Source organism: Myotis yumanensis, unplaced genomic scaffold (assembly GCF_028538775.1).
Source record: "Myotis yumanensis isolate MYYU_CA2020_CCGP unplaced genomic scaffold, mMyoYum1.0.hap1 SCAF_1, whole genome shotgun sequence".
Lineage (NCBI taxonomy): Eukaryota > Metazoa > Chordata > Mammalia > Chiroptera > Vespertilionidae > Myotis > Myotis yumanensis.
In genome coordinates, this window is record NW_027223752.1 from 95,511,712 (window position 1) to 95,526,208 (window position 14,497).

At 37.8% G+C, this 14,497-nt stretch overlaps 1 long non-coding RNA gene across 1 annotated transcript in view; it reads left to right on the top strand.

The window, feature by feature from the left end:
• LOC139019027 (uncharacterized) overlaps window positions 1–12,478 on the top strand; it is a 28,114-nt gene extending 15,636 nt beyond the window's left edge. Inside the window, exons 2-3 of the long non-coding RNA XR_011472973.1 lie at window positions 11,448–11,559; window positions 12,349–12,478. This is a non-coding gene — a long non-coding RNA (uncharacterized lncRNA). The remainder of the gene's footprint in view (window positions 1–11,447; window positions 11,560–12,348) is intronic.
• Window positions 12,479–14,497: the final 2,019 nt, after the last annotated feature.

Sequence of the window (14,497 nt, forward strand, 5' to 3'; positions counted from 1 at the left end):
AATTTTCCCTGAGCCCAAGAATGACGAAGACAGACACCAAGGAGTTATCTTTGGTACTTTCCTCTCCTATACTCTGATCTCTAAACCATCACAGAGTCCTATAAATTTTACCTTCTGAATTTTTCTCAAATTTATGTTTCTCTTCATTTCTACTGCCACCTCTCTAATATAAGTTACAGCCTAATCAGAGGAGTGACTTCCCATCATCTTTCCATATTCTGTTGGTTAGAAGCAAGTCAAAGGTCCTGCCCACACTAAAGGGAAGAGAGTATAAAGAAACAACATCACGGAGCCAAGGTTATGGGGCCATCTTAGAATTCTGCTTATCATAGATTTCAAATCTTAACTCACTTCATCAGAAAAACCTCCCCCAACCCACGCTGGTAGGCTATATTGCCAATTCACTTATAGTTAGGCAGGGTCATGTGACTACCCTTGCCATTGAAATATAAGCAGAAGCAATATCTGTTACTTCAGGCCAACACATTTCAGAGTCAGTATGTCCATTTGGAGAAATGGGATACACAAATTAAATGGCTAAAGAATGCCTGTACAAAATAAATTTTAACACATATAAATTAATTTGGTACCAACTTGACCCAGAAAGGTCAATGAGCAATATCAAAGTTAGATGAAGTTACTCATGAAATATTGCCCAGGGGAAGGGGATTTTGAGTTGGGTTTGAAGAGAGGGAATTATAGTAATTGGTGAGCAGAAAGGGGAGGAGGAAGCAAAAGTAAAATGTTTAAAGGCTTAGGAAGAACAGATCTACTTACTGGAACAGAAATTTCATTAAGGGATAATGAAGAAAAATGGCTAGTTTTATGTGTATATTCCCCATACTAACTAGCAGAATAAATGCTAGATGAATGTTTAGTCCAAGTTGCAAAGTTCAAAGATCAAGTTCCTAAACAAATTGGAAATGAACCTACCTGATTAGAAATAAATTGTCATTTTACTTGATGGTCAAATTTCATCGTAGGGAATTCTGAGACAATGAGAAAACTTGTAGATTTTCCAAGAAAACCAAATATTGTGGTTTGCTTGATTTTCTTAAAATGAATATGCCAGACTTAACCCAAATAAATCAAAGTGGTATCCCTGGGAGACCTAGGTCCTGCAGTTTTCAGCAAACGTTTGGAACCCCCGTTTTGGAATGGTATTCAAAGTCTTCAGCTTTTTCTTTTGAATATCTTCAGAGAAAATAGGTTTGATTTCTGAAATAATAAATTCATGCAGAAGCCAATCTAGGTGAGTAGGACTAGTTTTAAGAAAGGTGCACCTGTAACCTGATTCTGATTTTGCTAATATAAACTTGATCTCCAAATTACCAAAGAATTTCAAAAATATGGTTAGCACATACCACCTCCATAACCTCCTGTGGTGACCACTCTGAAGGGCAAAGCCTAGATGAAAATATACAGTCACACTTAGCTGCATAAGAAGCATCAGCACACCTTCCCACTGAGAGACAAACAGTGGTAACCACACCTACAACCCCTTGTCCTCCGAACAGCGAACAGCGCTGGCTTCTGCGGGGCAGTCTGCAGCGGGTTTCGCGCCTTCCTCGGTGCCCTTTTCTACAAAAGCAGTTCCTGAAATATAGGGCTGCTTAACATTTTACCTTGTGGAAAAGCACTGAGGGGAGGCAAGCTGAGCCCATGGGAAATTAGAAGTGCCCTGGAATTTAACAGGAAAGAAAAAGCAATCATTCTCCCTGTGGCCCTGGTATTCACCCAGATCCAGCTGCTGCAGCGGAGCAGGCAGGCCGATGGTCCTCAGGTGGTGAAAGATAACGTGGAAAATGAAAGCAGCCTGATTCATGTGTGCTAAACCAAACCCTGAAGTAGTGGCGAGAGTGTATTGTGTAGGGAGGCTTGAGAGCAAAATGGGGTGTAGGATGAGTCACGGCCAGCACATTGAAAATACAAGAGGGTGTGAGGGGTAGTGTGGGTGGGGGAGATGGAACTTATGATCTGTGGGTAATAAGTTGGGTAACAAAAGAATAGGAGAAAATCAGGAGCCTTGAGCCTTCGTGAATTCTCCTCTGCTCTCTAAGACACTCCATTGTTATGAAATACTGTAACATTGTTCAGAGCCTAATTGCCTTGTGTTTGGGCACTTATATTTATTCTGACTTTGGGTTTATCCAGGTTTATTCTCTTTTACTGACTGCTTCCCACCTGACTCCTCAGACATAGCAATCACTTAGTGCCTCATGTTTAAGTGACATCCTATCATCTGTTTTCCAGACAAATATCATGGAGTCCTACATACCGTGAAACAGCACTACCACCCCCTGTTTATCGCCACATCCTCTTGTAACCGATTGACAAAACGCATTCTCAGGCTCATTTTTTTCTTTGCAGAGACAGTATTTAAAGTCATTACATTTAAAACACGAGAATTTTAGTTGATGAACTCCAAAATAATTTGCCTTATTGCTGTCACCCTTTCCTAGAGAATTCTCCTCTTCCTCACCCTATTCCGCCTTTTTTAAGGATATTGTTTCTTGCACAGATGCTAGCAGATAGTAAGTGCTCGATAGATATGTTATGAATGAATAAATGAATGAAGGTCACTCGATAACACAAATCTTTCCAGGATGGTTTAACCAACATGATTTCTAAGGCATGAAAATAAATGACTTTCTAAAGTCCCTTTAGTTGCTAGGTCTTGGATATTTAAAGACATGTGTTCAGAGAGCTTTCAGAAAAGTGATACTGTAATCCACTGTCAGCATCGTGGGAAGTAAGTTGGGGAAAAGAATGGTGGGTGTAGTGTGTGTGTGTGTGTGTGTGTGTCCCACCATATATTCACTCTAAATTTAACCTTTCCACACATTACTATAATACTGGACATAAATTTTTTCATAAATAATAATTGATACATGGCTCTAAAGCATCTACATTTCATGAAGAATTGAATGTTTTTTTTTACTCCTAAGTGTCATTGCAACTCATGGACAAAATGAAGTCATGGGTTGTTCAGTGCTAGAAATAGGGCAATCTGTAGTAGGGCCTCAATTTATAGATAAGAAAACTCAGGCCCCAAAAAGTTCCATCACAGAGGCTGATGGCAAAGGAACCAGACTGCCGAAACCGGTTTGGCTCAGTGGATAGAGCGTCGGCCTGCGGACTGAAAGGTCCCAGGTTCGATTCCGGTCAAGGGCATGTACCTTGGTTGCGGGCACATCCCCAGTGGGAGATGTGCAGGAGGCAGCTGATCGATGTTTCTCTCCCATCGATGTTTCTAACTATCTATCTCTCTCCCTTTCTCTCTGTAAAAAATCAATAAAATATATTTAAAAAAAAAAAAAAAAAGGAACCAGACTTTCAGGTTTCTGTCTTCCAGTCCAGCCGTGTCTGAGCAGCTCATCCATTATGGAGGATTGTCATGGTGCTGATAGCAGTCATCTCGGATAGTTCAAGAAACAAAAACATTATGGACTTTTTTTTTTCCATGCAAGAGGGCTTAGTGACTTAAAGAGTTGGGGAAATAAAACAATACTGATAAAAAGACAATTAGCAGAAATATGCTTTCTTTTTAATTGCAAATCAAGGACATTTGTCATGAAGAATATCTGTGAAGGCTTTGCAGGTGGTGTTTGGTTTAATTAATTAATTAATTAATTAATTAATAATTTGGTGTGCTATGGAGATAATTAAGGGTTTCCTTATAACATTAAATACTCTTGGGGAATGTCCCACCTTAAGTCTACCTCAGTCACTAGTCACACAAGAAATGAGGACGTGGATTTAATAAACATATTGAAGTTTGGAATATAACTTGGAAAGGAAAATAAGTTTAAAAATATATTCATCAGCATTAAGAAAAAAAGCAATTGATCGCTTCTCGGCCTTTTGGCTAAGATCAAGTGTAAGAAAAAAAGCAATTGATTTCACAATTATGGGTTTCAAAGGATAACCTTTAAAAAAATCTGCTCTTATTTTTATGTGTAATTACTTTTTTTATAATTCTCCCATAGGTAAGCAATATTGTTTTGGTTTCCATGGCTGTGATAAAATATTATAGCTGACCAGTTGGTGGAGCAATTCCATTTCCCTAGCACTTAATGGCTATTTTGCTTAGGTACTAGTAACTTAATTATAATCAAGAGACTATTAAGATTCTAAGGACTACCTGAATGGATCACAACCTTTCAGGTGAAATGACAGCTAAAACCATTTTAACAACATCCAGCCCATGGAAGACAACCTGTAATTAAATTAAAGTGGTAATTCCACTCATGACAACTGGAGAGTCTCCTCTGAGAGCGCCCCCAAGAGGTAGGCCCCATTCCTGCAGTCACAGTTACGGGCAGGTATGAGTAAGGGACGGAGAAAGGTCAGCCTTAGTGCTCCAGTTCTCAGAAGCATGAGGTTCATTAGAATTTTTAATGATAAACCAGATACCTCTTTATAACACTGTCCAATGCAGGCTTCGATATAATTATTAGCTTCTTTGGCTTAGGCAGCTATCCTAGAGAGACAACACACCTGGGAAAGCAATTTGCTCAATCCAGAATTCCTCCAAAAGAGCATTAGCTGAATGTTTGCCAATCCGACATTTTAGTCACCTCAAATCATTGTAGCTACTTATAGTATTTAAAAAACATAACCTTCATCTGTTATATATTCAAATAAAAATGTAGGAATCAGCTCTGGCGGTGTTCCTTACTGGTCAGATCATTGGCCTGAGCACCTGAAGGGTCTTGGGTTCAATTCCTGGTCAAGGGCACGTACCTCAGTTGCAGATTCAATCCTTGCCCAGTTGGGGTGTGTGTCTCTTTCACACTGATTTCTCTCTCTATTTCCTTCTTCATCCCTCCTTTGTACTCTCTCTAAAAAGACAGCAATGAAAAAATACCCTTAGGTGATTATAAATAAAAATAATTTTTAAAATGTAAGAATCAGTGTAGTTTTTGAGTATGCAAAAAATAAATCTTTGAATAGATCAAATACTATAAGGAACTATACAATGATTGTTTACACTTGTATAGTGAAACTTGGTGATTTTTATTTTTCTTATACTTTCTTTGGTTTTCAAAATTTTCTAAATTAATATTTATTAGTTTATTAAAAAAAAAAACTAACAATGCAACTCCCATTTGATCCAGTAGTTCCACTTCTAGGAATATATCCCAAGAAATCAGAAACACCAATCAGAAAGCATATATGCACCCTATGTTCATAGCAACTCTATTTACAATAGCTAAGATTTGGGAACAGCCTAAGTGCCCATCAGCAGAGTGGATTAAAAAAGGGTGGTACATCTACACAATGGAATACTATGCTGCTGTAAAAAAAAAAAAAAAGAAGGAACTCTTAGCATTAGCAATAGCATGGATGGACCTGGGGAGCATTATCCTAAGCAAAATAAGCCAGTCGGAGAAAGATAAATATCACATGATCTCACTTATTTGTTGATTATAATGAACATAAACTGATGAACAAAAATAGATCCAGAGGCAGAGAAGCATCGATCAGACCGTCAAACCTCAGAGGGAAGGCAGGGTAGGATGGAGGTGGGGGTGGAGTAAGAGATCAAAAAAGGACTTGTATGTATACATATGAGCATTACCAATGGACACAGACAGTAGTGGGGTGAGGGCATGTGCTGGGGGGATGGGGGTGGCTGAGGAGAGGTCAAGGGGGGAAAAGGAGACATATGTAATACTTTAATCAATAAAGAATTAATAAAACAATTTGAAGTGTTATTCAAAAAGTAGGAAATTAGTGCTAACAAACTTAAAGAAATGATTATGTGCATAGATGTATACAAATATAAACAAAATAGTACTATCTTAAAGCTACCTAAGTACATTCTTCTTAAAAAAGTTTTTCCTTAAATCCTTACTCAAAAATATTTTTTTATTGATTTTTAGAGAGAGAGAGAGGAAGGGAGAAAGAGAGAGAAACATCAATTAATTGCCTCCCACACATGCCCCCACTGGGGATCAAAGTGGAAACCTATGTGCCCTGAATGGGAATTGAACCCAAAACCAACTGAGCCACCCAGCCAGGGCTTATGTACATTCTTGTCACAGAGGCCATGCAGGGCAGAGGAGGGCACCTGCTCTGAGCTGAACGCAAGGACTAACCTGCACATGTTGATAAAGTTATGTTGCCCAGCAAACTGTAGAGAAAAGGGGGTTGACTGACACAGGTTAGGGTCAGATTGGAGGTTTTATTTTATAAAGTTCAAGTATCTTCCAGACTTGCGTTAAAGCCAGCTTTAAAACAAACATTTATTAAGTGCCTACGATATGACAAGCACTGCTCTAGACAGTAAAGTTAAAGTAGTAAATAAAATAGAGATCCTTGCTCTCTTACGCTTACATTTTATATTGGGAAGACTGAGAATAAATACATAAACAAAACTGTAATATTTTAAATAGTGATAAGGACAACAAAACAAAATAGAGAAGAAGGAAAAAGAATGCTTGGAAAAGGAAGAGGAAAGATGGCCAAGGAAAGCCTCACTAATACGTTGATATTAAGCTAAAACCTGAAATAGTTATGATGATATCTAGGGCAAGAATCCCAAGTAGAAAAGATAAGTCCAAGCATGCCTGGTGTGTCCCAGAATCAGCCAGGAGGCAGGCATGGCTGGAGCAGAGTGAGGGGAGAGGAACTGGGAAGTAAGGGTAGCAGTGTAAAGGAGTACTAGGCCACATGGACATGGTGGACCATTCGAAGAATTTTGGCTCTTACTGAGAGGGATGGTAAGACATTGAAAGGTTTGGGACAGAGGTGTGACTTGATCTGATTTTTAAAGGATCTCTCTGGCTGTTTTACTGAGAATGGACTATGAACAGAGGCAGAGATTAGTTAGGAGATAATTAAAAGAGTAAAGACAAAAGATAGAGGTGGCTTGGACCAAGGAAGTAGCAACGGAGGTAGTGAAAAGTGACAGGATTTTGAATAAATCCTGAAGGTAGAGACGCATGATTGCTAACTGGTTGAACATAATACAAAAGAGAGCAGTCAGAGACAACTTCAAATTTTTGGTCAGAGTAACTGGAAGAATAGAGTTAACATTCACTGTAGTGGAGGAAGACTGTGTGAGGAACACTTATGTATGGGTGCGGTGAGAGTTTGGTTTTGAACATATGTGTTAAATGTGAGTGGCTTATTAGATGTGTGAAGTAGGCAATTCGATATACAAATGTCCAATTGAGGGAAGAAGTCTAGGCTGGAGATGGAAATTGGGAAGTTGTGTGGTATTTGAAGCCATAAAACTGGGTATCATTAACTAGGGGTGGACAGTGAAGTAAAAGGAAAAAAAGTACGATAATGAATAATACAACAACAACAAAGGGAAACTGTGAATAAAGCAAAAAACTGGAGCTGTGTTGGTTTTGGACACCTAAGGAAATCTCTGTCCAGTCATTAGCTGGCCACTAAGCAACTGAGCAGAGGCTTCAGTGGCCATACATGACAAAGAATACAGATGACACAAAACTAGCTCAGGAAAGTCACAAAAACATGTTATATAAACAAGCCAAAGATGGCCTCTGTATATTGGCCCTTAGGTTATTTCTTCACTGCAGGCTGAGATATGTTACTTCAAATTTTTACACATCCAATTATTTTTAAAATAGTCCATACAAGCAAAATTTTAAACATTTAGAACCTGCCTGCTCTGCATACCCTGCAAAACCTCACTTGACAGTAGTTACCCACTGATAAGGGAGAGTCTTGTGGTTATAAGACCCGATGCTGCTATGGCCCTTTCGAGCTCTCTGACCCAGAGACACCTCACTATGCTGCTGAGCAACATCAACTAGCCATGTACCATCCCTTTTAGTTAAAAATGAGCTCCAACTAACAAAATGTGAATCAAAAATAGCTCAAAAATAGGAGAAATTGTGCCATGAAAGAACAGAAAACATCTGATATAATACTGACTGTGTGTCAGATATCAAATTTGAACTACATGCTGCTTAAAAGACATATGAAAAATAGAATAGATGGCACATAGAAGATGGGTTCACATATAAATATCAAAACAGAAATCCTGACTAAAATATCAACAAATCAAAGTCAGCAATATATTTAAGAATTGCTTCATCAGGTACTGTTTATTTTGAGAATACAAGATGGTCTAAGATTAGGAAATTGACCAGTGTTACTAGTATTTGTCATACCAACAGTTTAAAGGAAGAAAACAATATAATTGTGTCCAAAGGAATCTGACAAAAGTAACTATTCAAAAAAGAAAATTTTTAGAAATTAAAGATCTTATACTTAACATGATAAAGAATGTCTCCGTCAAACTGAGAGTCATGATACAAATCCTAGAGATATTTTTATAAAAAATAAGGGTCAGAAAGAACATCTATTATTAACACTATTCACCATTTTTGATGGCGTTAAATATGCCCACAAATTTCTTGAGCATCATCTGGGAAGCCGATTCTCCAGCCCAGTCAAGCCTTCAGGTGACTCAGCCTCATCTGACATCTTGACTGAAACCTCATGAGATACCTGGGTCAAAACTACCCAGTTCATCTGCTCCTGGGTTTCTGACCCTCAAACATTGTGAGATAATAAGTGTTTGTTGCTCAAAGTTTCTAAATTTTGGAATAATTTGTTACATAGCAATGATTAATATGCCATGTTCAAAACGTTCTAGTCAATCAATATAAAATAAATTAAACAATTTCTAAAACAAGCTATGACTATGGAAATGGAGGAGACAAAAAATAATTTTTGAAGATTATACGAAGTGGATTGATGAATTAAAATTTTTAAGAAGTCCATAACTAGATGATATAAATGAAGATTTCATTGATCTTGGAATTGGTAAGACAATAAAAATAAAAACATTAAAAATATGAAAGTAATAGTAGAGATCATCATAATAATGTCTGATACTTATTAAGCACATGCTGTATACTAGATATTCTGTCAAGAATTATAATTTTATAATTCATTTTATCTTTGCAACAATCCCATGAAGATAAGGAACTTGAGGTTCGGAGAAGTTATTTTGCTCAAGTCTGTAGCTTATTCATTGAGTTTAGGCTTATCTAAATGCATCAGGCCTATGTTCACAGATATTTTAGAGTTCAAAACTCTACAAAAATTATTTTTATTTTTATTTAATTTTTAATGCAATATATTTATTTTATTTTGTTGAACTTATTGGAATTATTTTGGTTAATACAATTATGTAGGTTTCAGGTATAAAACTAAAAAATTTGAAACACAGTTGGCAAAGTATGGAAAAAAAGGTTTGACAAATGTGACAAAGAGTTAGTGTTTAAAACATATAAGGATGTAAAAAAATGTTTATAACAATGTTATTGATAAATAAAATGGAAAAAAACTAAGTATCAACAGTAGATAAATGGTTAAATGAATTATACAAATTTATAGAATTGAATTTTGCAACTACTGTATTAAACAGTTATGTTTCAACTCCATTAAGAAAATGAAACCACAGACCTGGAGAAAATATTCACAAAACAAATGTCTGACTAAGAACTGGTAATCAAGAATTATAAAGAATTCCTAAACTCAACAACCCAATTAAAAAAGGGCAAAACATTTCAGAAGACATTTCATGAAAAGAAATATGTAAATAGACAGTAAGCATACGAAAAGATGCTCAACATCATTAGTGATCAGAGCAATGCGAATTACAACCAGGAGGAAACAGCACCATATACTCATTAGTATGTGTGTAATTAAACAGACTACAACCTTAAATGCTGGCAAGGATGTAGAACAATTGAAACTCTCACACATTGCTACTGGAAATGGAAAATGATACAACCAGTTTGGGAAAATTTTGGCAGTTTATTAAAACCTAAACATTTGCCCACCCTAGATCTAGAAATTTCACTCTAAGGCATACTCATAAAATAAAAACTTACATTCTCAAGGGGACTTGTATAAGAATGTTTATTGCAGCTTTATTATAAATGGTCAAAAACTGGACTCAGCCCAGCTGCCCATCAATAGGAAAATGGATAAATTGGTTTATTTGTACAATGAAATGGTAACTAGTAGAAAGAAACAAACTGCTTGTTTGTTCGTGTGTGTATACACACAGCAAAATGGATAAATCTAAAATACATTATGCTGAAGGAAATAAGCCTTATACAGAAGAGCACTCACTGTATAATCCAAACAATATACAATTCAAGACTAGGTGTAGGCAGGGATTGATTGCAAAAGAATATAAGGGAGCTTTTGGGGGCTTAAGGCAACATTTTATATCTTGATATAAAAGTGTTAGCTAACATTATACTGTAGTTAAAAATATGAATGTTGAAGTGTTTAGAAGAAAGTGTGATGTCTGCAAAGTTCGAAATGCATCAAAAGGGTAAGATGAATTAATGAATGGAGGGAGGGATGAACAGGTAACTGGATATGTGATAAAGCAAACAGTGATGTATTCGTGGTAGATTCTCAGTGCTGGGTATGTGATTTTAAACCATAAAATTATTTCAACTTTTCTACAAAGAATGTGGTTTCCTCAAAATGTTAAAAATGGAACTGCCTTTTAATCCAGCAATCCCACTTCTGGGAATATATCCTAAGAATCCCGAAACACCAATTCAAAAGAGTATTCACACCCTTATGTTCATAGCAGCATTATTTACAATTGCCAAGATCTGAAAACAGCCCAAATGCCCATCAATAGGTGAGTGGATAAAAAAAGCTGTAGTACATTTACACAATGGAATACTATTCAGCTTTAAAAAGAAGGAAATCTTACCTTTTTTGACAGCATGGATGGACATGGAGACCATTCTAAATGAAATAAGCCAGTCAGAGAAAGACAAATACCATATGATCTCACTTATATGTGGAATCTAATGAACAAAATAAACTGATGAACAAAATAGAAACAAAGGCATGGATATATAGAACAGATTGACAGCTGTTAGAGGGGAGAGAGGGAGGGGCACTAGATAAAAGAAGGTGAAGGAATTAGTCAAAGAATGTATATACATAACCCATAGACACAGATAACAGTGTGGTGATGGCTAGAGGGAACGGAGGTGGGGGGGGAGGACGGGACGGAAGAGGGTAGGGGCTGGGTGGAGGTGGGCAAAAGGAGAGAAAATGGGGACATCTGTAATAGTGTCAGCAATGAAATAAAGAATTTTTAAAATTTTTACAATAATATGTTGGGAAAAATCATGTTTTCAAAAAAAATTACTTCAGATACCATGTCAAATTTTCAAAAGCAGGATAGCCTGTTGGTTGTGTAATATGATGTAGTGTAGAGAGCACTAAAGTAGAGAAAAGCAAAGTGGTTATCTTGGGGTGTTGTGAAAATGAGTAATTTTTATATTTTCTTTACAATTTATGAACTTTCTATAATAAGTATGAATGACTTATCAGAAAAAATATATTTCATCTCAACATTCTTAAAAATAGTTTGAAAAAGGCAGATTTTAACTTACAGCAACACTTTCTAACAGATCTATAGGTAGATGAAATGGACCTCTGAGATGGCAAGATTCCTATCCCCCAAGGACCACAGTCCAAGCTAGAAGACCACCGGTAGGAATATTTTGGAGAGGATTTAACAAGGTATGGAAGATTTTAATGTATCCTCAAATTCTGAGAGTTATATGTGAAAAAGAAAGTACAGAAATGAAAAGATGTCTTGAGTTTTCCTAATCTATTCCAAACTCAGTACCAACTCCATGGAAATAATGCAAATCCAAGACCTCTGGTACCAGCATTCACACACTGGTTCACTATGTAACAGGAAAGTCATGCTGTTCACCAAATCCGAGTTGTTTTAACCTCTTTGCAGTGCTATAGGTATGGGGAGTAATAACAATACTTCACATATGCAAAGAGTTTGCAAGTGAGCAGAGCACTTCTGCATACACTAGAGGCCCGATGCACAAAATTTGTGCAACAGTAGGCCTTCCTTCCCCAGGCTGCCGGCACCAGCTTCCCTCTGGCATGTGGGATCCGGGCTTGCTTCCCTCTGGCTGCAGGCAGGCACCCGGGACCCAGGCTTCGTTCCAGCCTTGGCTTCATCCAGAAGGACGTCCGGAATGACGTCCTGAAGGACATCTGGTCTATTTAGCATATTACCCTTTTATTATTATAGATTATCTCATCTAAGTCTGTGACAACCCTGAGACATCTTAGGGAAGATGGGCTTTTCAAAGCTGAAGGCCACAAGATTGTTCAGGGACACCACTTTCTTCTGTTACATGTGGATGGTCCTTGTTGGTGCCACATTTTATCCAATAATTAAAAGATCCTGGTATTTGTAAACATGTTCTTAAAGAGATGCACCAAGTTAGTTCAAGTACATTTTTCTGGCTTAGTAATATAATGAAAATCTGATTTTTTCCTCAGTACCTTTAGCACTCAACTGGGAGAGGCATCAATGTCAGCTGAATGCCCTGCAAGCAGCCAGGGATGGAGGAAAGGCTGAACAGAGGGGTGATGCCTTTGCGCCTGCTCTGTGTGAGTCTCTCAGCCAGGCCTACAGACATGTGAGTAGGGTCTTTTCCTAATCGATTAGGAATTTATCTGCAGTGATGCACATTGACACTATTGTCCTTATTTTTTTATTAGGTTTTTGTAGACTGGGACACCGATGTTCAGGTAGAAGAAACAGGATTAGAATGTATGACAGCAATGCTGCTGGTGGAGCATAGATGAGAGCAAATTTTTTTGAGCCTTATTCAAATGAGTCTCTGGTCAACCTATCAAATCCTTTAGGTTTGCAGTCGATAAAAGAAACAAGCCAAAAGAATATGAATTCGCACCTTGAACTTACTCAAATGTTAAACTTGTTCTGAATGCTAACAAATGCTGCCCTGAGAATTCTAAAAATTTCTTCCCGCGAGAAAAAGACCACATGCGTCCAAGTTGACACACTGGGTGTCCTCTTTCTCCCGAATGACAGTGGAGAACTTGAAGAAAGAGCTTTGGCTTTTGCACTTTTGGTTTGGTTGATGCTCCATTTAAACTGGGGCTTTTTTTTTTTTTTTTTTTTTTTTGTCTGAGACACTAGCTATCTGCTCTGTTTATAAGAGGGGACAATTGCATCTCAGCTAGGCCAGGCAAGAGAGTTTAGACTGAATGGGCAAATGCTTTACCACAAATCACAATACAATAAATGACATAACTGTTTTTGGAACGCTCCTAATGGAAAAGCAGAATGGGACGAAGGCAATAACATTTTATTAGTCCAAAATCTTTACTTTGAAAGAGATTTTATACCAAAGCTTGAAGAACCTTCAACAAAATCTTTTAAATCCAGGACTAGCATAGATGACTTATTCTAATTCATGCCTCCAATGTTGAAAAAAAAAAAAAACACAGCCCGATATAGAATACTTCTGTATTTGACAAAGTCCTATTAAGTGGAGTATATCCTGTCTTTACTGAGCCAAGGGTCCTTCCTGTTGCAGCCCCAGAATTAAGAGGCCAAGCCCACTGCCTATTTTTCAGTCAACAACAAATTGAGTATCAGCATCTTCCTCCACTTTTTAGGACCCACAGCCTTATCTAATACTGTCAAGAAAAAAAAATGCAGAGGAACAATGTCATCCCCATTTCCCCCAATACGGAAGCCCATTAATTAGGTCACCTAAAAACCTGCATTTCCAGGCTATTTCCGAAACACCACATGCAACCCCTGGCTGACTCCAGGCAAAGCCTGGCTGAAGAGGTCAGAGTTGACCGGGAAGAGGACTGCCCACTCCAGATTATCACAGTCCTTGGGAGCCTCCCTTCTTCTTTGCGTTCACTTCCCTAAATACAGTGGGGCCTTGACTTAAGAGTTTAATTCGTTCAGAGACCAAGCTCGTTAAGGAGCTCGTTAACTCAAATTACTGTCAACTCAATGCAAAAAATCGGCTGAGAGACAGCTGGTATCTCAAAAAACTCGTTAGTCAGGACACTCGTAAGTCAAGGCACCACTGTACTTCTCCAACTCTAGGGTTGCCTAAAAGCATGCGGTTAAAGCTTTATTTCTCAAATGTGGCTTTTGTGAAAATGCAATGCCACTGGGGAAGTAAATAGCAACTTTCAACTCATTGTGAAGATGTTTATCAGATTTCCTTATGAAGACGGTTGTGATTGAGCAGAACAACACTTGGTGCCCCTCCAGGAAATCAGGCAAGCAATAAGGAGGAGAAAAGCTTCCCAGAGGGGAGGCTGGGAATAGGGACACTTTTGAATTAAACCATTTTCTTCGGCTGCCCCTTGGTCTTAAGTGTTAAAAAGCTCTTCATCCTATCCTGAAATCTTAACTACTTATCTGATAAACGATTCCAATCTAAAGCCACGTCAAATTTGTGTGTGCCCAATTTTTCTCTATCTTGATCAAATACAGGAAATAAATAACCTTGCAAAGCACATGGAGACCAGCCAAAGCACTCTGCAGATTGTGTAACGCTGTCCCAGCTCTCAGCGCTATGTATTCAGCAAGGACTTCAAGAGAAACCTCATTCTTGTTCTCCCTCTCAAATGCACACGCCCAGATTTTTTTGGT